The sequence below is a fragment of the Bidens hawaiensis genome, unplaced genomic scaffold, assembly GCF_021521415.1.
Source record: "Bidens hawaiensis isolate Kalapana, Puna unplaced genomic scaffold, B.hawaiensis_p1.1 tig00004282_1, whole genome shotgun sequence".
NCBI classification, from domain to species: domain Eukaryota; kingdom Viridiplantae; phylum Streptophyta; class Magnoliopsida; order Asterales; family Asteraceae; genus Bidens; species Bidens hawaiensis.
In genome coordinates this window covers 1,226,052-1,238,886 of record NW_027491257.1, presented here as the reverse complement: position 1 = coordinate 1,238,886, position 12,835 = coordinate 1,226,052, and the positions used below count along the sequence as shown (strand labels likewise).

Genomic DNA, 12,835 nt, shown 5'->3' with positions numbered 1-12,835 from the left:
CACTTGGCTGTAATAATCAATGGAGAATGATCCCGAGGATTGCACTTGCTTCCTTCTTCCTTCCCTAGCCGTCACACGATCAAAACCTAGCTTCAAAAAAAACTTTTTTTTCTTTCTTCTTCTGTTGTAGTTGCGATCGCAGCTTTGCTGCTCACCTAGGGTTTTTTAATTTTTTCTATGTTATAATATAATAGGGTCTTGGGCCTCCATGATGCATACGGGCTGGGCCTTGAGTTGTTTACTTGAAAATGTACGCGTAAAATGCTCGTAAACTGCTCCAAAAGCTCGGTTTCTTTCTTTCTTTCACCCAAAACCTATAATATGAATAAAATTATGTAAAACCTATCTAAAGCGAGTTAAACATATAAAGTATAATATATTACGTAGATAAAACGTGCGGAAAATACGTGTGTTTTACAACACATCATGGCTTTTACTGTCTCCATCTCTTCCGTACTGACCGATATGTTCTCAAAATCCTCTATAAGCTCACTCATGCTGTTTAATAAAAAACAATAAAACAACAACCTCCAAAAGAAAATCATATTATTTATATTTTTATGTGTAGTTAAAATTTCATCCATAAAGTTAACACATAAGTTGCTTAAGCATACTCCTTCGCGTATCGCGAAGGTGCAAAAACGGCAATGTGAGCGTGTGAAGTGCAAAGTGCGCCATCAAAGCGCCACATTGCGCCCATCGCACTTCACCCGAGCCCGTGCGCGTGCGCGTCGGGTGCTTCGCACCCTCCGCTAGGACTACTGGGTGTGATTTGGCACATAAGAATATTATCATGTAAACTTTCTTCCTTATAAAGAGCTTACAAGTTTTGTAATCTAGCGATGTGGGACAAGAGTTAGAAATCCTAATTATACCATGGTGGAAGCCTTCCATTTTCTTTCCTCCACCAATGTGGGATGGAATTTTTCCTTTACATTTTCCATTCTTCCTTTTTATTTCTTCTCTTTCTTTCTCATTTCTTCATTTCTTTCTTTGATTATTTTATTTCTTATTATGGTTTGTTATAGGCTTCTAATCACATGACAGGTGATTCCTCTATGTTTTCCAGTCTAGATAAGAATGTTGGTGGAAAAGTCAGATTTGGGTATGGGTCAAGTGTTGTGATAGAAGGCAGGGGTGCAATCATCCTAGAAGGAAATGACCAAGATCAAAAGTTGCTTTCAGATGTGTACTACATACCATATTTGAGAAGTAACATTTTGAGTCTTGTACAGGCCACAGAAAGTGGATGTGAAGTTAGGATGAAGGATGAATTCCTTTGCTTATATGGGAAATGTGGAAGGTTGTTAATGAAAGTCCCAAGATCTGTGAACAGATTGTATAAGGCAAAGCTAAAGATTGGGTCTCCAATGTGTTTTCATGCTAAGGTAAAGAGTGAACCATGGTTATGGCATGGTCGCTTGGGGCATGTGAACTTTGAATCTCTTAGAGAATTAACTAGTAAGCAGATGGTGACTGGTGTACCCTATATCAACCATCCATCACAAGTATGTGAGGCTTGTCTTGCTGGGAAGCATTCAAGAACACCACTTCCTTCAAAACCCTCATATAGAGCAGAAGAACCCATGAGATTAGTCTCAGTTGATCTATGTGGGCCAATATCTCCTACAACACCTGCCGGTAATAAGTACTTTATGCTTATAGTAGATGATTGTACTAGATTCATGTGGTGTTATATGCTTAAGAGCAAAGATCAAGCATATGATGTTTTTAAGGGGTTCAAGGTTAAGGTTGAAAGTGAATATGGGTTAAGGCTAAGGGCACTTAGATCTGACAGTGGAGGGGAGTTTACAAATCTCTAGAGTTTAACCAATTCTGTGAAGAAAAGGGAATAGTAAGATTGTTGACTGCTCCCTATTCTCCTCAGAAAAATGGTATGGTAGAGAGGAGAAACAGAATTGTGTTAAAAATGACCAGAAGTATGTTAAAGGCAATGAATGTGCCTCAAAACTTCTGGTGAGAGGGTGTGAGACACTCTGTTTACATCCTTAATAGACTCAAAACAAAACCTTTAAAGGATTGTACACCCTATGAAGCTTTGAAGGGTAAGAAACCAAACCTTCATAGAAGAGGGTGTGTTAAAGTTACTAAACCTGGGCTAAGGAAGTTGGATGATAGAAGTCAGCCAATGGCGTATTTGGTAGTAGAAGAGGGAACAAAAGCTCATAGAATGTATGATGCAACATGTAGAAAAGTTGTGGTGAGTAGAGATGAACAATTTGAAGAAACAAGAAAGTGGGATTGGTCTACTTACTTAGATGAGGTTAGTAGTGGAGATTCAAGTTGGGTAGAGTTTTATGTACTCGATGAATTTGATCAACAGGTTGTAATTCCTCAAATACAAGCAATGGACCATAATTCCCCTGAAGTTCAAATTGATCCAGGTCAGCCTTCAACCTCTACAAGTCAGCATGCAGAAGCTAAAATCCAAGAGGATCAAGGTTATTTAAGGAGGTATAGTAGGACATCAGTTTTACCTACTAGATTTACTGATTATCATATAGATGGTAGAGTGAGATACGGGAATAACAGACAAGAAGAACTCAATTGTATTGAGTTGCTTCTGGCACAAGAAGGTGAGCCCATGTTATACAAAAAAGCGGTAAAGGAAAGAGTTTGGAGAATAGCAATGGACGAAGAGATGAAGGCCATAGAAAGAAACAAAACCTGGATACTAACAGAAACACCTTTAAATTGCAACCCAATTGGTTTAAAATGGGTTTACAAAATCAAGAAGGATGCTTCGGGAAGAATTACCAAGCATAAAGAAAGTGTCACACCCCAACCTAAGGCGAAAATGCCGGGACGTGATCCGATTGCTCACAGCTCGAAGATACTATCATAAATATAAATGACAATATCTAATTAATTATTTTGTTCAAATAATACACACAATAATCAAATACAACCAAAAAATTCAAATAAATAAATACAACAAGTCTAAATCCATGTATGTCTTTATTATAATCCTAAGGTCTTTCTAAGTGTCCATCCTTCAACTCAGGCAACCTACATATGCGTAGAAAATGGAGTTTTGTCAACAAACATGTTGAGTGAGTTTATCACCAATTTATGACACCAAAAATAACGTTAATATAATAAATAAGCAAAACGTAATAAATACGGTAATGAAATCAAACCATAAGCAAATAAGTTGTCGACTAAACCATGCAAGCGAATCGGGCGCCGGTAAATCAACCATGAGCAAATAATGAGAATAAGACCATTGCCAAGCGAATCGGTCGGTGGTCAATAGTATGAGAACCCAATACATGGGGATATGCGGGACCTCTCTGAGCACGAATGCGCACATAAACAAGTAAGCACATAACAAGTAGATTTGATTAATCACACACAATTACACGTTTGCTATTTTTGATATATATGTATATAGATATGTATGTATAGTATGATATACGCATATGTACCCAAAACATTTGTGAAAATTAAGTAAAATAGGGGAATGATAAAACTCACCTTAGATTAAAGGCAAGCGAGTATAATTGAGAATAAACGAGTCAACGGGTAAGCGAGTCGTTCAATTCGCGTCAAACATAAAACATAAACGGAACTAATTATGGCCTTTTTGGCCCGTTTAAGCAAGTATATATGATTTTAAGGAAAGAATCGTCGAAAGATTCATAAAGATTTGATCTTGAGCATGGGGGAAACGAATTGTGTTTTAGTTATATTATGATTACTTGGACCTTAATTCACTAAATATTGATTAATATACAAGATTTTATACCTTAAACGAGTTTAGAAACGAAATCTAGTTAACAAACTGGTGCAGGTACCCCATAGCGCTACGCAGCCAGGTGAGGGCAGCCCCGCCGCGCGGCGCCCCAGCATCCCGTAGGGTGAAGTTTCATTTTTTGACATAAATGGTCCTTGTGTTTTGTTTAATGATCAAGTATTGAACTTTTTAGGCATAATTAAGAATCGAAGTATATATAAAGTATAAGGGGCCTAATAGGAACATAAGAAAACTTAATTACTTATAATTATTTGATTTCAATAATAATAAAGGTGTAAAATGTTTTCGGGTCGGGTTATACGCAAACGAATACGGGTTTGAAAAATCCGAGATGTTACAGTCTCCCCTACTTTAGGGAATTTCGTCCCGAAATTAAGGAAAACCACAACATAATCATTTTGAAAACAATTTAAACTTTTAAGAAAAATATCATAACATAGAACTTCTATTAACCGAAGCAACACTGCAAATAACAATCCGATAAGGGCACTTATATATAGGATGTACCAGCAGTGTATCCACCATGTCCTTATCATCTCATAATTCATTCCGTTACTCAAATTACTTTCGGTTCTAGATCATGACACATAATTGTACGTATTATGATTTCCATGCGAGGACTTGGATAATTATGTTCGCGACCATAATTACTCTTATCGTCGGTTGTCCGCATAATTCGTTTAATCATATGGGTTATAAAACATTTTAAATAAAATTTTTAAGAGAAAACAATTGTTTTGATAATTCTAAATATAATTTCAAATTAATAAATGTTCGAGTTGAATTAATAAAACCGTGAGATTTTGAAAACCTCTTTTGCTTTTAAAAGTAAAATTTTGAAAATTGAATAAAATAGATTTGGTGAAACAGATGTTATTGTGATAATCGAGATTAAGGAATTGAGATGGAGATACAAGGTCCTAATAGTTTAACTTTGATAAAGGAATTTTACTCAGGGGAAGAATTACGCAAAGGTATAATTTATAACAAATTTTAAAATAGTTAATAGCATGCGGAGTCCTTAAAGATCGTATTCTTTAGGAATGAAGTTCTTAAGATCGAGAATATAAGTTTAAACATAGTTAACGAAAATTTTGATGTGTCGAGTTTGGTTAATTTAAGTACTTATGAGTTTAAAGAGAAATTAATATAAAGTCATAGCTTTTCAAGTTGGTGATTTTGAGATTGGATTAATTCGATTAAGATATTCTAAAATATTATAATAGTTAGTAATTAATAATTTAAATATTAATGATAATGCGAAAATATACGTATTTGAATTAAATTGTAAATAGATTAAACTGGGAAGCGAATATTCCCGAATCACCGAGATAGTCCTATTCCAATTAAATCTTTAAAATTTAGGTAAAATATAAAGTAGGTAATTAAATTAGATTAAATTGGGAATTCATGGATTTTTCCTTTTTCATAAAATTGTTATAAATATTAGGAAGTAAGTAATTTGAATCATCAATATTGGAAATTTGAATAAATAATAAATTCTAAATTAAATTGAAGCATATAATAAATTGAGATAAATGCGAGGCTAGATATGCATGAACCACCATGACTATTCTAACAACTACGAATTTATCATTTAAAACGTTCAAAATTTTCAAAAAAAAAAATATCAAAGTAGGGAGTTGAAATATTTACGATGAATGTTCAATCAAAAGGTCAATTTAATAATAAAAGTTAAATTAACTAATGGAAACTTTTTAATTTAAAAATGGAAATTAAATTTAGAGAATACATAATTTAGTTTAATAATAATAAAATTTACAATAATTTAATTTTAAAGATTTATAGAGTGAAAAATAAATTGTGAAAACCATCATGATATTAAGAAAAACAAGAGATGATAAAATATTTATAGTTTAAAGTTGAGGATAAGGATTTAAATGTACTTAGAAATTTATAGTTTGAGGATATGGATATAATTAAGAAAGTATAATTTAAATAATATTTTAACGGATATGAGTTAGTATAAGATTTCTTGTTCGGTGTATTTTAATTTTGTCGAGATTGGCGGTCATTTGGTTAACGAAATATAGCAGCAAACTCCTTGGCGATTTTGGTAGTCGAATGCCAATTGAGGGAAATAGGTGAACGACTTTGATTACGACGATAATTCTTAGGAAAGACATTCTATGAGGACCAATAATGGAAGTGTGTAAGATGACAGGTGAGTTGTAGGAATGAGTTGATATGAAATTATGGGGATGCGTATGTGTATGTATATGTATGTATATGAATTAGTACTAGTGAAGACTCGAGGACGAGTCAATAATTAAAATAATATGTATGAGTTTGAAGCATTTAAGTAAATAATGTTTTATAAAATTTTCCAAAATAAAATACCAAGCATATCAAACGAGTTGACCTCCCATGAGCTTTTCATGGCAATTTGAATTGCCCAACTTAATAAAGCAACATAAAGTTTGTGAATTGGCCTCCCATGAGCGTTCCACGACAATTTGTTGGCCCAATTCAAATAACGAGTAATAAACAATTGAGTTGTTCAGCCCATGAGCGTGTACATGGCATTTAACTGACCCAACTAATTAACGAATTATCGAATCAATGGAGTTGTTCGGACCATGAGCGTTACATGGCATTTAACCGACCCAACTAAATATCGAATCAACGAATCAAATATAAGTAGTTGGTGTATCTCGGGAACCAACACGGACGATGCATTCCAACCAAAAAATCAAATCGAAAATGATTTAAGAAATGAATAGTTTGAGTGCCCATGATTTCCATGGATTTTTCACCCAACTAACATTTAAAATAATTTAACAACACAATTTGGAAGTATAACCGTTTAGCCGGTTATTTTACCACGTAACCGTCTAGCCGATTACGGGTACCACTTAAAGTTATGGTTGTACGAGACTTGTCATACTCCCACGCTTCAAGGTGAAAAAGCAAAACACGAGAATTCTTAAGGAATTTCCCACAATAAAAGGCAATCTACTAAAATTAAGAGGATTTAAAAATATTTGAAAGTTGAGGCATAACCTCGGAATTTGTGTGTGTGTGCAACAAATAAACAAGATAAATACAATTTAAATAATTAATCTAAACAACTTGTAAACAATTTATTAAATAGCACATAAGGCAGTTCAGTTAAGCACATATAGGGTTTCTAACATATGTCTAGGACCATTTCTAATGACCTATCTTATAACCTTCGGCTCTGATACCAATCTGTCAAACCCCAACCTAAGGCGGAAATGCCGGGGCGTGATCTGATTGCTCACAGCTCGAAGATACTATCATAAGTATAAATGACAATATCTAATTAATTATTTTGTTCAAATAATACACACAATAATCAAATACATCCAAATAATTCAAATAAATAAATACAACAAGTCTAAATCCATGTATGTCTTTATTATAATCCTAAAGTATTTCTAAGTGTCCATCCTTCAACTCACGCAACCTACATATGCGTAGAAAAATGGAGTTTTGTCAACAAACATGTTGAGTGAGTTTATCACCAATTTATGACACCAAAAATAATGTATATAATAAATAAGCAAAACGTAATAAATGCAGTAATGAAATCAAACCATAAGCAAATAAGTTGTCGACTAAACCATTGCCAAGCGAATCAGGCATCGGTAAATCAACCATGAGCAAATAATGAGAATAAGACCGTTGCCAAGCGAATCGGCCGGTGGTCAATAGTATGAGAATCCAATACATGGGGATATGCGGGACCTCTCCGAGCACGAATGCGTACATAAACAAGTAAGTACATAACAAGTAGATTTGATTAATCACACACAATTACACGTTTGCTATTTTTGATATATATGTATATAGATATGTATGTATAGTATGATATACGCATATGTCCCCAAAACGTTTGTGAAAATTGAGTAAAATAGGGGAATGATAAAACTCATCTTAGATTAAAGGCAAACGAGTATAATTAAGAAAAAAAGAGTCAACGGATAAGCGAGTCGTCCAATACGCGTCAAACGAGACAACTGATCCGAACCTGAAACTTTATGATATGAAACTATAAATAAAAACGAACTTAATGCCGCTGGAATCAATCCAAACGGATGAGTAGAACTCTAGTTATGTTGCATTAAACGTTTAAGCAAGCTGGTACTGACCAGAATCCGAATAGCGATTCGGAAGTCGGGTTTCGAGAAGTAGCCTTAAAATTACGTTACGAGAATGAAAGTCTTCTGGACCGAATGTTGAATCCGACCAGAAGTATGAGAAAACGCAAAGTCAAACTTGTTGACTGTTTTACCCTTTATCGGGTTTTAAAGCAATTGACCAGTCAACACCCCTCAACCACCGAAATTGATTGAAGGTTATTTACTAGGGAATATGTATGAACGATTTTACAGTTTACAACTTACCAGGAAAGTGAAAGTATTGATAAGAAACGAAAGTCAAAGGTCCTAACGCAAGCAAAGTCAACGATCAAGTCTTGTATCTTTAACGAATATGCAAAAACCGAAGGGTTTGCGAGATGGCAGAGGCTAGTGACGGCTGGAGGAGGTGTATTAGGGTTAGATTAAAGTTTACAGCAGATATCTAAGTGTTGTTTATATAGAAAAACATAAGTCGAACTAATTATGGCCTTTTTGGCCCGTTTAAGCAAGTACAAAGATTCATAAAGATCTGATCTTGAGCATGGGGAAACGAATTAGAAGTTTTGTTTTAGTTATATTATGATTACTTGGACCTTAATTCACTCAATATTGCTTAATATACAAGATTTTATACCTTAAACGAGTTTAGAAACGAAATCGAGTTAACAAACTGGTGCTGGTACCCCAGAGCGCTACGCGGCCAGGTGAGGGCAGCCCCGTCGCGCGGCGTCCCGGCGTCCCGTAGGGTGAAGTTTCATTTTTTGACATAAATGGTCCTTGTGTTTTGTTTAATGATCAAGTATTGAACTTTTTAGGCATAAATTTAGAATCAAAGTATATATAAAGTATAAGGGGCCTAATATGAACATAAGAAAACTTAATTACTTATAATTATTTGATTTCAATAATAATAAAGGTGTAAAATGTTTTCGGGTCGGGTTATACGCAAACGAATACGGGTTTGAAAAATCCGAGATGTTATAGCAAGATTAGTTGCTAAGGGTTATGTGCAACAGTTAGGAATTGATTTTGAAGATGCTTTTGCTCCTGTAGCAAGAATTGAGACAATCAGGTTGATTTTGGCTCTTTCAGCAAAGATGGGGTGGAAAGTGTATCACATGGATGTTAAAGCAGCCTTCACATGGGCAGTTGAAGGAGAATGTGTATGTGAGACAACCTGAGGGATATGAAAGAAAAGGGGCTGAAAGAAAAGTTTACAAATTATCTAAAGCCTTGTATGGTTTAAGGAAAGCTCCTAGAGCATGGAATCTCAGGTTAGATAGTGTTTTAAAGGAACTTGGTTTCAAAAGGTGTCAACATGAGCAAGCAGTCTATGTGTAGATAAAAGAAGGGTCTTTACTAATTGTGGGGGTGTATGTTGATGATTTACTTGTAGCAGGAAGTAATTCAGCAGAAGTGAATGATTTTAAGGCACAAATGAAGTCAAGATTTGAGATGACAGATCTAGGTTTGTTATGTTATTATCTTGGGATAGAGGTCTCACAAGAGTGCAAGACCGAGAAGGAATAATGATTAAGCAGTCTGCTTATGCAGAAAAGGTTGTGAATATGCTTGGCTTAGAAGAGTGTAATGCAACAAAGACTCCTATGGAACCTGGTCTCAAGTTAATAAAAGATTATGAAGGTGATAGTTTTGATCCAACTATGTACAGAAGGCTGGTGGGTTCTTTAAGGTACCTAACTCAAACTAGACCAGATTTGAGCTACGTTGTAGGGTATGTTAGCAGGTTTATGCAAAATCCTGGCGAGACACACTTTAAAGCAGTAAAACACTTGATCAGATATGTAAGAGGTACAATTCACTATGGTATAAAGTATAGGAGGAATGATGGTGGTGGTTTGGTGGGATATAGTGACAACAATCATTTGGCAGATAGTGAAGATGGAAAAAGTACATCAGGTCATGTGTTTTATTATAATGGTTCTTTAATATCTTGGCATTCACAAAAACAACAAACTATTGCATTGTCTTCATGTGAAGCAGAATTTATGGCTGGAACATCTGCAGCTTGTCAAGCATGATGGCTGAATGGTTTGCTTGAAGAAGTGACTGGTAAGAAACAAGGAATTGTTACAATCTGGGTAGATAACAAATCAGCAATTTCTTTGATGAAAAACCCTCTTTTTCATGGTAGAAGCAAACATATAAACATTAGGTACCATTTCATAAGAGAGTGTATAGAAAATGGTCAAATCAAAGTTGATTTCTAAGCGAAGACATGCAAAAAGCTGATGTATTGACTAAAGCGTTGCCTAGGTTGAAATTTACTGAAATGAGGTTTCTACTTGGAGTAGAAGATCTGCAAGGTGAAGTTTGGAATTAGAGGGGAGATTGTTGGAAGTTTAAGAATTGTAATTCCAAAGTTCGAGTCTGTTTTGTTTAGTTTAAAAGTTAGAGGGGCTGTTATGTCATTTTGTGATCTTGTATGTGTATAAGTAGACGGATAGGTGTATTGTAACAGTTCAGTTCGTTATTTTCCGTTAATCAATAATACAAGCCCTAATTTCTGTTTTGATCATCTTGATTCTTGTTCGTATAATTTTTGGTACATGTGTTCAATAACAAAAAAACAACCTAGGAGTAAACAGTTGATCATACCTCAGTTTAAAAATCGGCTAAACATAACATTACAGTGGAATATTTTTTACTTTACAAATATTGTTCACTATAATTCTTTTACTTTCAAATTTCATTTGTATATTCAATATTATTATTATTATTATTATTATTATTATTATTATTATCACATAAAATAGGTAAAATTTGATATTTTCAAAGATAACTCATGGAAATAGACATTTAACTATGTCAAAAGTATTTTGGAATGCTGTAATTTTCTATTCGAGTAATTTTCATTATGTTTTGGGTTGTTATTTTCGACTCTCTACTATATATGCGATGTGGTTATGCTTACGGATACAATCGTTAGGCGTAGTGTACGTATCAGACCGGATAATGATTCTGTTGATATAATACGCCCAAAGATTTCACATCGCATGTTCTTAGTCGCCAGTTTCCACAAGAATACCGGGTACTTTAAATTTCATTACTATAATATAACGTTACGATAGACTTGGAAAAGACACTGTTAAAAAAATAATAAAACAAGATAGTTTAAAAATAATAACACTAATAAATTAAAAGTGAGTGTGAGTATCAATTTGTTGGGCCTAAAAATTTAATACAAGACTAAACTAAAGTGTAATGGGCTAACAGTTTAAATGAATACGTAAACGAACAAACGTAAACTAGCGAACATAAATGAATGCAAACGAACGAAGATAAAGTAATGTTCACGAGCAAAAATGAACAAACTGAGACGTGTTCATGTGCGTTCGTTTTTACTAAATGAACAAAAAGCTTTGTTTATGTTTCTTCGTTTATTAAATAAACGACATTGACTGACTACTTCGGTTTTCAAATGATAACTTCTAACAGATAACCGGTGATGCAATAGTTGTTAGAAACGCACTTTTTCAGTTATCAAGTCGTCTTCACGACAACCCATCGTGGTCCCAACACTTACTTTTGTCATCATCATCCAATCTTTGCAAACCTGTCCATGTGGGGCCCGGTTTTGGTACACCGGGCCCCACACAGGAATTCTCGGTTCGGTTGGTTTGCCCAACCAAAAACATTGGGAGTGTGATTGGGAAAGGTGGAGTGATTATTAAACAAATCAGGCAAGAATCGGGCGCGTTTATTAAAGTCAACAGCTCAGCGTCCAAGGGTGATGATTGTCTTATTATTGTATCCACAAAAGAGGCGTTTCATGAGCCGTCACCAACGGTTGATGCAGTTATGCGGTTGCAGCCTCAGTGCAGTGAAAAGACGGAAAGAAATTCGGGTGAGGTTGTGTTAACTACGCGGTTGTTGGTGCCCGGTTCGCGAATCGGGTGCTTGATCGGGAAAGGTGGCGCGATCATTTCCGAAATGAGAAGTTTGAATCGAGCGGGTATTCGGACTTTGAGTAATGAAAATGTTCCCAAAGTTGCATCTAAAGATGAAGAAATTCAAGAAATAGTTCAGGTATATAGGGGAAAGTTAACGTAACAACAACATTAATAATAATAATAATAATACATATATAGTGTTTGGAGATTAAGTTAACGTGCTAACTGTGAGAATCAAGTAGTGTAATTATATATACAAGGAGTGCAATTATGTAATTACATCGTAGTGTAATAACAACATAGTTGTTATTACACTACACCATAACTACACTATGCTGTATGTATAATTACGCTACTTGATTCACACAGTTAGTATGTTAACTTAATTTGTATTTGATCCAAAACCTGTATATGTATAGATATATTATTATTAATATATTATTATTATTATTATAATGTTGTAATTGTTACTATTATTATTGTTTTAACTTGTAATGTTTAAATATGTAGCTTACTGGAGATATTAATGTTGTGAGCAATGCACTGCTGCAAGTGACCACGCGGTTAAGAGCTAATATATTTGAGATGAGCGGGCACGCATCTTCGTCTGGGAGATACGATTTAGAGTTTGACGGTTATGGTAGTTATGGTGGCTCACAGGTGATGGTATAATGTAATGTATGTTGTATGGTTATAATTTCGGTATAAAAAGTGATTACAAGTTACGCGTTTACAGGTCGTTGGAAGCGGTTGTGGATCATATGGCGCGTGCACCGGGCGTATGAAAGCATGATTGTATGTGTTACTGAAAAATGTGATGTGAATGATGTTTGTAATAATATAGGGAGTTGTTTTTTGAATTTGTGTCTAGATTTAAGTAAGCAACAATTCTGGCTGTTTAGTCATTTGGTGTATTATAATGTGGTTACCTTTGTCCTATAATAAGTGCATATATAGAGGTGCACAAAATACCGGGTTCCGGACCCGACCCTGATACCTGAACCACGGGCAGGACC

General features: G+C 34.7%; 2 pseudogenes; both read left to right on the top strand.

Annotated features, from left to right (window-relative positions):
• Nucleotides 1–9,434: 9,434 nt before the first annotated feature.
• On the top strand, nt 9,435–9,947 carry LOC143626064 (secreted RxLR effector protein 161 pseudogene; annotated as a pseudogene).
• A 1,399-nt stretch (nt 9,948–11,346) lies between these two features.
• LOC143626063 (KH domain-containing protein HEN4-like) lies at nt 11,347–12,612 on the top strand (annotated as a pseudogene).
• Nucleotides 12,613–12,835: the final 223 nt, after the last annotated feature.